Consider the following 15,180-nt stretch of genomic DNA (forward strand, 5'->3'; position numbering starts at 1 on the left):
ATCATATGGCTGCTGCAGAGGTAATGGACAATCCATTATTTTTTTTTACCCAACATTGTAGAATCAGTAATACAATAAATCAACATTTATTTTGTCACATACACATGGTTAGCAGATGTTAATGCGAGTGTAGCGAAATGCTTGTGTTTCTAGTTTCGACCGCGCAGTAATATCTAACAAGTAATCGAACAATTTCACAACAACGACCTTATACACACAAGCGTAAAGGAATGAATTAGAATATGTACCTAGAAATATGGATGGGACGGTTATTGTGATGAAAGACGCCACGGTGTTGACTCTATCTCTGTGATTGGTTTATCACAGAGCAACTTTTAACTGTTGTCATTTCTCCAGTCATTTGAAAGTGGTTAATGTTATTTAAAAATCAAATACTTCACCTTCTCTTTCTCTTCATGATCGCATGACAGAGTGTATATGAAACATGCAAAGCTTGCTGGGTAAGTGTTGTCATTTTTTGGATGATCAGATCTTTTTTGAAGAAGAAGAAGACCTCGCTCATTTTCACAGAGGGATGAAAGCTTGGTCCTCAAAGCAATCGTCCTTCGTAAGTTATTTTGTTAATAACCACAGTGTTGGCTTTGAATTGCATTCAGAACTGCTACAGCTATTGTTTGGCATGACAAACAGATCTGGGTCCCGGCTATCTATGGTTTTGATCCTAATCATTAACCAGGGTTGGGTCGGTCCTGTAAAAATCGAATCTAATCCAATTTTAATGGTCACAAACACATGGTTAGCAGATGTTAATGCAAGTGTAGCGAAATGCTTGTGCTTCTAGTTCAGACAGTGCAGTAATAACCAACAAGTAATCTAACAACAACTCCCCAACAACTACCTAATACACACAAATCTAAAAGGGTTGAATGAGAATATGTACATGTAAATATATGGATGAGCGAGGTCCGAGCGGCATAGGCAAGGTGCAATAGATGGTATAAAATACAATATATACATATATGAGTAATGTAAGATATTTAAACAACATTAAAGTGGCCTTATTTAAAGTGCCATTGTATAAAGTGACTAGTCATCTATATGTTAATGTGGCCAGTGATTGGGTCTCAGTGTAGGCAGCAGCCTCCCTTGAGTTAATGATTGCTGTTTAGCAGTTTGATGGCCTTGAGATAGAAGCTGTTCTTCTCAGTCCCAGCTTTGATGCAGCTGTACTGACCTCGCCTTCTGGATTGGAGGGGTGTGAACAGGCAGTGGCTCGCGTTGTTGTCCTTGATGATCTTTTAGGCCTTCCTGTGACATCGGGTGCTGTAGGTGTCATGGAGGGCAGGTAGTTTGCCCCCGTTGTTGATACGTTGTGCAGACCTCATCACCCTCTGGAGAGCCTTGCGGTTTAGTGATACAGCCTGACAGGATGCTCTCGATTATGCATCTGTAAAAGTTTGTCAGGGTTTTGGGTGACAAGTCAGATTTTTTCAGCCTCCAGAGGTTGAAGAGGCGCTGTTGTGCCTTCTTCACCACACTGTCTATGTGGGTGGACCATTTCACTTTGTCTGTGATGTGTATGCCGAGGAACTTAAAACTTTCCACTTGCTGTCCCTTTGCCACACATGGCAACCCATCATTACGCACACCTGGCAACACATCATTACACACACCTGGCAACCCATCATTACACACACCTGGCAACCCATCATTACCCACACCTGGCAACCCATCATTACCCACACCTGGCAACCCATCATTACCCACACCTGGCAACCCATCATTACCCACACCTGGCAACCATCATTACACACCTGGCAACCCATCATTGTGCACACCTGGCAACCCATCATTACCCACACCTGGCAACCATCATTACACACACCTGGCAACCATCATTATACACACCTGGCAACCCATCAGTACCCACACCTGGCAACCATCATTATACACACCTGGCAACCCATCAGTACACACACCTGGCAACCCATCAGTACCCACACCTGGCAACCCATCATTATGCAGACCTGGAAACAATCATTACCCACACCTGGCAACAATCATTACACATACCTGGCAACCCATCATTACGCACACCTGGCAACCCATCATTACGCACACATGGCAACCCATCATTACGCACACCTGGCAACCCATCATTACCCACACCTGGCAACCCATCATTACCCACACCTGGCAACCCATCATTACGCAGGCCTGGCAACCCATCATTACGCAGGCCTGGCAACCCTCAGTCTTTTGGTTTGCTGAATCTCAGATCGCAACTTTTTTAAGGGTTTCATAACACGCGTTATAAGTAGCACATAAGCACTGCATAAGAAGTTCACAAATGCTTAGGGTCAACAACTGATATTTTCTGTCTGCTATCCCGTCTTTGTCCGCAGCCCCTGCTGGGTCTCAGTAGGTGTACCAGGGCAGACGGTGTGTGAGGCCATCTGCTGTTTGGCAAAGAGAGGTACATGGCAAGGCATCACTTATTGGAATCAACACATCATTTGTACCAATGTTTGTAAACGTTCCTATTTATAAATGATAGCTATGCTAAAGAAGTCAATAAAGCCTGATCTGATCAAACAAAGCGTTTGTTTTATTGGTTGCTATACACTACATACAAACTTGATGTAACATTTTGACAGTGACAAGAGTACATTTGTAAGTGCGCACCTCTGTTCATACACCTTGGTTGGAGAGGGAGGTCGCCGCAGCTGTTGTACTTTTCAAATGTCAATGGAAAGAGATTTGCAGTCTTGAGGGATTTGGAGAGAAAACACTATACAATGTACTGTCTCCTTGGAGAGGAAACATTATACAATGTACTGTCTCCTTGGAGAGGAAACATTATACAATGTCCTGTCTCCTTGGAGAGGACACATTATACAATGTACTGTCTCCTTGGAGAGGAAACATTATACAATGTCCTGTCTCCTTGGAGAGGGAACATTATACAATGTCCTGTCTCCTTGGAGAGGAAACATTATACAATGTACTGTCTCCTTGGAGAGGGAACATTATACAATGTCCTGTCTCCTTGGAGAGGAAACATTATACAATGTACTGTCTCCTTGGAGAGGAAACATTATACAATGTCCTGTCTCCTTGGAGAGGGAACATTATACAATGTACCGTCTCCTTGGAGAGGACACATTATACAATGTCCTGTCTCCTTGGAGAGGACACATTATACAATGTCCTGTCTCCTTGGAGAGGACACATTATACAATGTCCTGTCTCCTTGGAGAGGACACATTATACAATGTCCTGTCTCCTTGGAGAGGACACATTATACAATGTCCTGTCTCCTTGGAGAGGACACATTATACAATGTCCTGTCTCCTTGGAGAGGACACATTATACAATGCCCTGTCTCCTTGGAGAGGAAACATTATACAATGTCCTGTCTCCTTGGAGAGGACACATTATACAATGTCCTGTCTCCTTGGAGAGGACACATTATACAATGTCCTGTCTCCTTGGAGAGGAAACATTATACAATGTACTTCTCCTTGGAGAGGACACATTATACAATGTCCTGTCTCCTTGGAGAGGAAACATTATACAATGTCCTGTCTCCTTGGAGAGGAAACATTATACAATGTCCTGTCTCCTTGGAGAGGACACATTATACAATGTCCTGTCTCCTTGGAGAGGACACATTAGTTTGAGTTTGAGTTTATTTTTACAGGGACAGTGCACATTAATCAACGTTTCAGTAAAAGTGCCGGTTTTAGCCAGCCGGCTAATTTTCAACAGCAGTCCCTGGGCAGGTTATTAAAAACAATTACAATATAGACAATAGCAACATAGAACAAGCAAGACATAGCAACATAGGACAAGCAAGACGTAGCATACAGACAGAGCAACATAGAGCAAAAAGCAGCAAGACAAAATTCATAAAAGCAACAAAGTGTTTCCACACCTCACAAGCTACAGACAACAGACAACATGGAAAGCGGCAACACACAGCTAGGGACCATGTTCACAAATCTGATTGACCTTTAGCCATGTCTTCAAGCATTTTGTGAAAGTGTGATATGTGGTGCAGTTATGTGTGTCTGATGGCAGTGTATTCCAGACATGGGAAGCTCTCACAGAGAATGCAGATTTACTAAAGGTGCTTTTCCTTAGGGGAACTATACAGTCACCTCTCATGGCAGACCTTGTGGATCTGCTGCCATATGTCTGGGTTTTCTGTTTAACAAAAATATTGAGTGGAGGGGGAGCCAGGCCATTAAGGATCTTGAATACAAGACATGCGTCGGTGTATTGCACAAGATTTTCCCAACTCAAGAGCTCATGCTTTCTAAGGATGTGACAATGATGATGGCTATTGGGCTTCCTATCAAGCACTTTGAGAGCCTGTTTGTAGACAGACTGAATAGGTTTTAATGTTGTACAGCAAGCTTGGGCCCAACTAGTCAAGCAGTATGTTAAGTGGGGGAGTATCATAGAGTTGAAGTACAGTTTTGCTACCTCTGTAGTCAAACAATTTCGTATAAATCGGAAATTAGCTAGGTTGAATTTAGTTATTTGAATTACCTTTTTCACATGCTTTTTAAAAGAGAGGTTGGAATCAAGTATGATGCCAAGGTACTTAAAATCGGATACCACCTGGAGCTTCTCCCCTGACACATAGACATCTGGCTCAGTAGCATCTGTTGCCCTCTTTGTGAAGAACATGCAAACAGTTTTTTTCACATTGAGATGCAAACACGAGTCACTGAGCCACTTTGTAATCTGGACCATTACAGTGGTGAGTTCTTGTGCAGCTTGTTGTTTGCTCTTTGCATGCACATATATCACTGTATCATCTGCATACATTTGAACTTCAGACCCAGTACAGACAGAAGGCATATCATTAATGTACAGGCTGAACAGGAGGGGCCCCAGTATTGACCCTTGGGGCACGCCCACATCATAGCTACAATAGGGCGACAGCTCATTGCTCACTCTGACACACTGAGGCCTCAGGGGAAAAGTTGAACTTTGACAATTTTGTGATGAGAATCTCATGGTTAACAGTATCAAAAGCCTTCCTTAGGTCCAGAAACACAGCCCCAACAGCACCCCCTTTGTCCATCTTGGACTTCACATTTTCCAGAAGAAAGCAGTTGGCCGTTTCTGTGGAGTGTTTCGCTCTGAAGCCAAACTGCATGGAGTGTAATGTGAAGGGGCTGTTGTTGAGGTGGGCAATCAGTTGTTCTGCTACACACTTTTCAACAACCTTTGACACCACAGATAGTATACTAATGGGCCTGTAGTTACTCACGTCAGCAGGGTCGCTGATTTAAAGATGGCCGTTATTATGGCCGACTTCCATACCCTTGGAAACACACCGAGACCAATAGATGTGTTGGTGACCTTAGTAATGGGGCCAATGAGTGACTCTTTGTAGTTTTTAAGAAAGGTAGAGTCCATCCCAAACACATCTTTGGCTTTAGAGTTCTTTAGTGAGCTAATCACCTTGTTCACCTTTGACTCAGAAACCTCCCTTATGATGAAGACAGGTTGAGTGTCATTCACTAGCACTGAGCCCAAGAAACCGGTGGAGGGGTTCTGTGTCAGTGCCCTGACAGAGTCAATAAAGTAGGAATTGAAGGCTATTGCTATTTCGACTGCATCCTGTGTTAGATTGTTATTCACCATGATTTCTAGTCTTTTTGCAGTGTTACTATGGTCTTTCCCTGTTAACTTTTTTAGATTCTCCCATATCAATTTAGAATTTTCCTTTGCTTCCCCAATTATGTTAATAAAAAAGTTTGCCTTGGCCTGTCTGATTTCTTTCATCACCTTATTTCTCAACATGGTAAACCTACGTCTGTCATGCTCTAATTTAGATTTTAGGGCTATTTTTAGAGCATAATCTCGTTCTTTCATCAATTTCCAGATTTCTCCATTTAGCCAAGGAAGAGTGATATTTTGGCCAGGTTTGGATTTGATTTTGGAAGCCATTTATTGTAGTCTGGATTGTGGGTAGAAAAATCAGCTTCCACGTCTGTATAGGACAAGAGATCATTCCAGTTTATTCCCTTAATTGCTTTTTCAAAATAGTTTAATTCACTCTTAGGTATTCTGAGTTGATCCGGCTTTCTAACAGTAGAGAGGTTAAACCTGCTCTTAGACAGCTTTCTGGCTATAAGTGTCAGATTATGATCAGACAGCCCAGTAACCATATTGAATGATTTAGTCACTCTCTCTGGTTTATTATTGAACACCAAATCAATCTGTGTTTTAGAGCAACAAGTCACCCTGGTTGGCCCTTTAACTAGCTGTGTAAGGTCAAAGGTATTAGTGATACGTTTGAGGGTTTTCCTACAACACTTGTCTTCATAATTAATGTTAAAATCTCCCATTAAGATGACCTCTTTCCCAAAATCACATTCCCCAAGCATGGTATTAAACTGATCAAAAAACACACTTTTGGTGGAAGGTGGCCTATACATTCCAATGAGGGTAAAAGACATTTGGGGAGACAGTGTAACTTTCAGGCCGATACATTCTAGTTCATTATCACATGACCACTCAATTTGTTTACATCGGATATGTTCTTTAATGTAAATCATCACACCCCCTCCTCTTCCTTCAATCCTGTCTCTCCTGAAAACATTGTAGCCAGGCACAATCAAAGCAGCATATGGAGAGTGTTTATGGAGCCATGTCTCTGAGAGGCAGAGAAAGTCAAGGTTGGAGTCTGTGAGTAGATGTTGAATTTGATCACTTTTTGGAATGACACTACGAATGTTCAAGTGCCCCCCTAGTAGTCCCTTGGGCTTAGCTCGTGGGTCCCAGATGACTCGAGAGTGATTGACACACTGAAAAAAGTTAAATTTTCTGTGTTGCTGACGGCTGGGTTTAGGCCGTTTTGTTTAGTTTTGATTAGGGGCAGTTCGGTAGCGCAATTAACAATCCCTCCCGCCTGCACTGGATGCGGGGAACTAATTAAAATAGCTTGCGTACCAGAAGCAGAGTCAGGGATCGCATATAGCGACTCTGGTATGTTTGAAGAGTCAAAATCTATCCTGGAGTCGGGGGCGACGACCAGTGGACGAGGCCATCCACCGCTCTCCACTTCGGTGATATTGGGCCCAGGATTGAGTTGTACATCCCCGGAGAGCAGGAGGGTAGTGAACAGGTAGTTTAACAGTTTCCGATAAATGTTGGACTTGTTTGTTACGCCTAAGCGGTTCAGTAGAATAAGGAGCGAGGTAGACTTGGCCATTATTCAGAACATTATGGTATGCTGTGTACTGTCCGCTCCCGTGGAATGGTGAACCAATGTGTTTGGTGTTGATATTCTCCGGTAGTAGACTGATTGTGTCATCCCAGCAAGGACGCACTGAGATTATCAGTAGAACAGCTACATAACTGACAATCATGGCAGAGTACTGGAGATAAAACACATAATTGCGCTTTAACTCTTTGCATGAGTTACTTAGCTGGGATCGGCGTACACCTGATGGTTTAGATAAAATTACAGCATTCGAATGAGAAGCGGCACCTGCTGCACCACCCTTTCTTCCGTCCGCCATTTTTCCCGGTTGTGAGGAGAGTTGGCTGTTGGCTCATTGGCTATCATTATAGCATTATACAATGTACTGACTCCTTGGAGAGGACACATTATGCATAATTTCTCTACATAGCTTCACAAGACAGGTGTTGGCATAATGATCAAATCTAATTTAATTGGTCACATGTACATGGTTAGCAGATGTTATTGGTCACATGTACATGGTTAGCAGATGTTAATGCGAGTGTAGCGAAATGCTTGTGCTTCTAGTTCCAACCGTGCAGTAATATCTAACAAGCAATCTAACAATTTCACAACAACTACCTAATACACACACAGGTGTTAAAGGTATGACGTTGTTGAAGTGATGTCATCTCATGCATCTCATAAAGTGTTGTTGACTTCCTGCAGTTCCTCTTCCTGCTGGCCTCTTCCTGCTGGCAGTTGGTCTTCCTGCTGGCCTCTTCCTGCTGGCAGTTGGTCTTCCTGCTGGCCTCTTCCTGCTGGCAGTTGGTCGTCCTGCTGGCAGTTGGTCTTCCTGCTGGCCTCTTCCTGCTGGAAGTTGGTCTTCCTGCTGGCAGTTGGTCTTCCTGCTGGCAGTTGGTCTTCCTGCTGGCAGTTCCTCTTCCTGCTGGCAGTTCCTCTTCCTGCTGGCCTCTTCCTGCTGGCAGTTACTCTTCCTGCTGGCAGCTCCTCTTCCTGCTGGCAGTTCCTCTTCCTGCTGGCAGTTCCTCTTCCTGCTGGCAGTTCCTCTTCCTGCTTGCAGGTCCTCTTCCTGCTGGCAGTTCCTCTTCTTGCTGGCAGCTCCTCTTCCTGCTGGCAGCTCCTCTTCCTGTGGCAGCTCCTCTTCCTGCTGGCAGCTCCTCTTCCTGCTGGCAGCTCCTCTTCCTGCTGGCAGCTCCTCTTCCTGCTGGCAGTTACTCTTCCTGCTGGCAGCTCCTCTTCCTGCTGGCAGCTCCTCTTCCTGCTGGCAGTTCCTCTTCTTGCTGGCAGTTGGTCTTCCTGTGGCAGCTCCTCTTCCTGCTGGCAGCTCCTCTTCTTGCAGCATGCTGTCGTCATGGCAGAGGCTCAACCCACTTCTGAGGAGCTGCTTTGTCAACAATCACAAACCTGCCGCTCCAGTCAGTCAAGTACTGTCCATCCAGGAAGAGCCGGATCAGTCAGACGATGGAGGGGAACCAGCCTGGAGATGGACACCGTCCTTGTTCCACCGCCCAGGTCTTACCTGCAGTCCTGGATGACTAGCATCAGCATAAAGACCATGATGGCAGGAATCACGAAGAAGGAAAACAGTCCAATCCATTTTGGGGTCGCAGGGACACTCGATCTCTCGCTTCTTCAAGCCTATCAGGACGAAGCTGAAAGCCACATTGGAGACCAATTTCACTCTTCAGTCAGGAGAGCCATCGATGGCTCCTTCCCATACTAGATGACATCGCATAAAGTGTGAACAGAGACTAAGAAGTCGGAGAGAGGAGTATTTGAACACTTTTGAACATGCAGATGTTCCAGTGATGCATGGTTCACACTGGTTTTGTGGGAAGGCTTTTCCCCTCAAGGCACAGAGAACGCTAATTAGTTGACATCAAAGGAAGGTGTAGCTGCTATGTCTGGGTCTATATGACCTATTGACCCTGTGGGGCTGACAGACATGTTGTCCATGGTATCCAGGGAGATGAATCGGTCTAGAAGAAAAAGAAACGCACACCTATAAAGACGAGGTGCTGGCTAGTTATACCCTGATGAAGACAGCTTGGCTGTCGAAACGTTGGTATTAAATTTTTGCATCTGAGCTCCAAGAGTGTGCGGCTCTCTTTTATTTTTATTATCCAGGGAGATGAACCCTCCCTGAGACCCTGAGAGAGGAAGGGTGCTATAGGGAAACTGGAGGGAAACATAAGTCCCAAAACATATCATTTAAAATGTCGCATGAAGAAATGGCAGCAGTTTGACGGGCGCCCAACCAACTGTACTATCATGTGAGGGTTTTTCGCGTTATTTGTAACTTATTTTGTACATAATGTTTTTGCAAACGTATCTTACGGCATAATAGAGCTTCTGGAAATCAAGCGATCACTCACCTCGGATTAGACAAAGACTTTTTTCTACAACAAGCAGGACGCACAGGACATTGTCCAAACACCCAACAGGGCCGACATCCCCGTTATTTAGGCAGGGTAGCCTAGTGGTTAGAGCGTTGGACTAGTAACCGGAAGGTTGCGAGTTCAAACCCCCGAGCTGACAAGGTACAAATCTGTCGTTCTGCCCCTGAACAGGTAGTTAACCCATTGTTCCCAGGCCGTCATTGAAAATAAGAATATGTTCTTAACTGACTTGCCTGGTTAAATAAAGGTAAAATAAATAAAAAGATTGCAAAAGGAAGCGAAGCAGGTACAGAGGACAAAGAGCCGGATGCCTCGTGAGGACCCGGAGAAGGCGAGTGGGAAAGCTGCCTTTACCGTCAATACTACTCGCCAACGTGCAATCATTGGACAATAAACTAGACGAATATCCTACCAATGGGACATCATAAACGGCTATATCCTATCTTTCTCGGAATCGTGGCTGAATGATGACATGGATTTTTAGCTGGCGGAATATACGGCAAGATAGAACAGCAGTAAGAGGGGGGTGTGGAGTGACTGTACACAGTGACTGTACGTACATATCCCAACCAGAAGCCATGGATTACAGGCAACATTCGCACTGAGCTTGTCAGGTTCTCCCTAGGAGAGGTGGGTGTGGAGTCAGGCCCAGGAGAGAGTGAATGCAAGAAAGGGTGTTTATTTACAAGTCCAAAGAACAGGAACAGGACCACAACAGTAGCCACAAAACTGAAAAAAAAACACCTGTTCAACAGAACAACCAAAACGCAACCCAAACAAAATGACAGCTACGCGAACAAACCCGCACAAAACCAAAAGGGTAGGGAGAGATTAAATACCCCACTAATAACCTAAACTAGACACAGGTGAACAATAAGACAGACAGAACCGAACGAAAAAAAGAATAGGGATCGGTGGCAGCTAGTAGACCGGCGACGATGACTGCCGAGCGCCGCCTGAACAGGGAGAGGAGTCACCTTCAGTGGAAGTCGTGACAGAGCTAAAGGGTAGAGCTGCCGCTTTCAAGGTGCGGGACTCGAACCCGGAAGCTTACAAGCAATCCTGCTATGCCCTTGGTTGAACTCAACTATCCTCAAAAGGTTCTACAGCTGCAACATCGAGAGCATCCTGACTGGTACGGCAATTGCACGGCCTCCGGCCGCAAGGCAGTACAGAGGGTAGTGCGTACGGCTCAGTTTATCAATGGGGCAAAGCTGCCTGCCATCCAGGTCCTCTACACCAGGCGGTGTCAGAGGAAGGCCCTAAAAAGTTTCAAAGACCCCAGCCACCCTAGTCATAGACTGTTCTCTCTACTCCGGCAAGCGGTACCGGAGTGCCAAGTCTAGGACAAAAAGGCTTCTCAACAGTTTTTACCCCCAAGCCATAAGACTCCTGAACAGGTAATGAAATGGCTACCTGGACTATTTGCATTGTGTGCCCCCCCAAACCCCTCTTTTACGCTGCTGCTACTCTCTGTTTATCATATATGCATAGTCACTTTAACTGTACATTAATTTACATACTACCTCAGTTGGGCTGACCAACCAGTGCTCCCGCACATTGGCTTACCGGGCTATCTGCATTGTGTCCCACCCACCAACCCCTCTTTTACGCTACTGCTACTCTCTGTTCATCATATATGCATTGTCATTTTAACCATATCTACATGTACATACTACCTCAATCAGCCTGACTAACCAGTGTCTGTATGTAGCCTCGCTACTTTTATAGACCCGCTACTGTATATAGCCTCTCTACTGTATATAGCCTCACTACTGTGTATAGCCTCTCTACTGTATATAGCCTCTACTGTATATAGCCTCTCCACTGTATATAGCCTCTCTACTGTATATAGCCTCTCTACTGTGTATAGCCTCTCTACTGTATATAGCCTCTATTGTATAAAGCCTCACTACTGTATATAGCCTCTCTACTGTATATAGCCTCTCTACTGTATATAGTCTCTCTACTGTATACAGCCTCACTACTGTGTATAGCCTCTCTACTGTATATAGCCTCTCTACTGTATCTAGCCTCTCTACTGTATACAGCCTCTCTGCTGTATATAGCCTCTCTACTGTATATAGCCTCTCTACTGTATATAGCCTCTCTACTGTATATAGCCTCTCTACTGTATACAGCCTCTCTACTGTATATAGCCTCTCTACTGTATATAGCCTCTCTACTGTATATAGCCTCTCTACTGTATACAGCTTCTCTACTGTATATAGCCTCTCTACTGTATATAGCCCCTCTACTGTACATAGCCCCTCTACTGTACATAGCCTCTCTACTGTATATAGCCTCTCTACTGTATACAGCCTCTCTACTGTATATAGCCTCTCTACTGTATATAGTCTCTCTACTGTATATAGCCTCTCTACTGTATATATCCTCTCTACTGTATGTAGCCTCTCTACTGTATATAGCCTCTCTACTGTATATAGCCTCTCTACTGTCTATAGCCTCTCTACTGTATATAGCCTGTCTTTTTACTGTTGTTTCTATTTCTTTACTTACCTATTGTTCACCTAATACCTTTTTCACACTATTGGTTAGAGCCTGTAAGTAAGTATTTCACTGTAACGTCTACACCTGTTGTATTCAGCATTTCACTGTGAGGTCTACTACACCTGTTGTATTCAGCATTTCACTGTAAGGTCTACTACACCTGTTGTATTCAGCATTTCACTGTAAGGTCTACTACACCTGTTGTATTCAGCATGTCACTGTAAGGTCTACCTACACCTGTTGTATTCAGCATTTCACTGTAAGGTCTACTACACCTGTTGTATTCAGCATTTCACTATAAGGTCTACTACACCTGTTGTATTCAGCATTTCACTGTAAGGTCTACTACACCTGTTGTATTCAGCATTTCACTGTAAGGTCTACTACACCTGTTGTATTCAGCATGTCACTGTAAGGTCTACTACACCTGTTGTATTCAGCATTTCACTGTAAGGTCTACTACACCTGTTGTATTCAACATTTCACTGTGAGGTCTACTACACCTGTTGTATTCAGCATTTCTCTGTAAGGTCTACTACACCTCTTGTATTCAGCATTTCACTGTGAGGTCTACTACACCTGTTGTATTCAGCATTTCACTGTAAGGTCTACTACACCTGCTGCTCCAGTTTCAACTGTTCAACTATGTGGGGTGGCCAGAAGAGGACTGGCCACCCCACATATGCTCTCTCTAATTCTCTCTTTCTTTCTCTCTCTCTCGGAGGACCTGAGCCCTAGGACCATGCCCCAGGACTACCTGACATGATGACTCCTTGCTGTCCCCAGTCCACCTGACCGTGCTGCTACTCCAGTTTCAACTGTTCTGCCTTATTATTATTCGACCATGCTGGTCATTTATGAACATTTGAACATCTTGGCCATGTTCTGTTATAACTCCACCCGGCACAGCCAGAAGAGGACTGGCCACCCCACATAGCCTGGTTCCTCTCTAGGTTTCTTCCTAGGTTTTGGCCTTTCTAGGGAGTTTTTCCTAGCCACCGTGCTTCTACACCTGCATTGCTTGCTGTTTGGGGTTTTAGGCTGGGTTTCTGTACAGCACTTTAAGATATCAGCTGATGTACGAAGGGCTATATAAATAAATTTGATGTGATTTGATTTTGTATTCAGCATTTCACTGTAAGGTGACAAGTAAACTTTGATTTGCTATAAATATGTATCTTGTTGATCCAACACATTTTTCAAGTAATGCTAACTGAAAATAGTATTTTAATGTTACAGAAAGGCTAAATAGGATTGTGGGAAAAAAACACATGTGTAGACCAAATAACTGTCATATAGACGTGTATTGAGTAATACATATTTTACAATGTGTATACATTAGTAATTACAATAACATTAAAACGAGTATATTTTAGTTCCATTCAAAAACACAGAAAATCTCATCTCTGAACCTGTATAAGATGGAAACATGTCACCTTCCAGCTAGACCCCTTCACGTATAATATTGACGCTTCGAACACTACGACAGAGTCATTGCGCAAAACAGTACGCAGCGTCATCTGGATTTGATTTGATTTGATTTGATATGTGTGCAACAAAAGTTCCACATTCACCTTCTGCTACCATTTCTGTCAAGCCGTCTACGCGTACAGTTTGACGCGTGCTTTCGATAAATCCAACTTATGCACTACCCAGAACGCACTGCAACTACCTCTGCAATGCAATGCTGCAAGGCAAATGCAGCGTTTTCATTGGAAATACATTTAATTCTGGTGTACCAATATGCAATGACACTGTCTCAGTGTCCAGGTCATCTACTGTATCTGTACTGTAGGGGGCAGCAGAGGAATGCTCCAGGTCATCTACTGTATCTGTACTGTAGGGGGCAGCAGAGGAATGCTCCAGGTCATCTACTGTATCTGTACTGTAGGGGGCAGCAGAGGAATGCTCCAGGTCATCTACTGTATCTCTACTGTAGGGGGCAGCAGAGGAATGCTCCAGGTCATCTACTGTATCTGTACTCTAGGGGGCAGCAGAGGATTGCTCCAGGTTATCTACTGTATCTGTACTGTAGGGGGCAGCAGAGGAATGCTCCGGGTCATCTACTGTATCTGTACTGTAGGGGGCAGCAGAGGAACGCTCAGGGTCATCTACTGTATCTCTACTGTAGGGGGCAGCAGAGGAATGCTCCAGGTCATCTACTGTATCTGTACTGTAGGGGGCAGCAGAGGAACGCTCAGGGTCAACTACTGTATTTGTACTGTAGGGGGCAGCAGAGGAATGCTCTGGGTCAACTACTGTATCTATACTGTAGGGGGCAGCAGAGGAATTCTTCAGGTCATCTACTGTATCTGTACTGTAGGGGGCAGCAGAGGTATGCTCAGGGTCAACTACTGTATCTGTACTGTAGGGGGCAGCAGAGGAATGCTCAGGGTCATCTACTGTATCTGTACTGTAGGGGGCAGCAGAGGAATGCTCCAGGTCATCTACTGTATCTGTACTGTAGGGGGCAGCCGAGGAACGCTCCGGGTCATCTACTGTATCTGTACTGTAGGGGGCAGCAGAGGAACGCTCCGGGTCATCTACTGTATCTCTACTGTAGGGGGCAGCAGAGGAACGCTCCGGGTCATCTACTGTATCTCTACTGTAGGGGGCAGCAGAGGAACGCTCCGGGTCATCTACTGTATCTGTACTGTAGGGGGCAGCCGAGGAATGCTCCGGTCATCTACTGTATCTGTACTGTAGGGGGCAGCAGAGGAATGCTCCAGGTCATCTACTGTATCTGTACTGTAGGGGGCAGCAGAGGAATGCTCAGGGTCAACTACTGTATCTGTACTGTAGGGGGCAGCAGAGGAACGCTCTCAACTACTGTATTGTACTGTAGGGGGCAGACTTCAAATGTCCAGGTCATCTACTGTATCTGTACTGTAGGGGGCAGCAGAGGAATGCTCCAGGTCATCTACTGTATCTGTACTGTATGGGGCAGCAGAGGAATGCTCCAGGTCATCTACTGTATCTGTACTGTAGGGGGCAGCAGAGGAATGCTCAGGGTCATCTACTGTATCTGTACTGTAGGGGGCAGCAGAGGAACGATCTGACACCATTCAGGCAGACTTC

This window comes from Oncorhynchus masou, chromosome 22, assembly GCF_036934945.1.
Source record: "Oncorhynchus masou masou isolate Uvic2021 chromosome 22, UVic_Omas_1.1, whole genome shotgun sequence".
Lineage (NCBI taxonomy): Eukaryota > Metazoa > Chordata > Actinopteri > Salmoniformes > Salmonidae > Oncorhynchus > Oncorhynchus masou.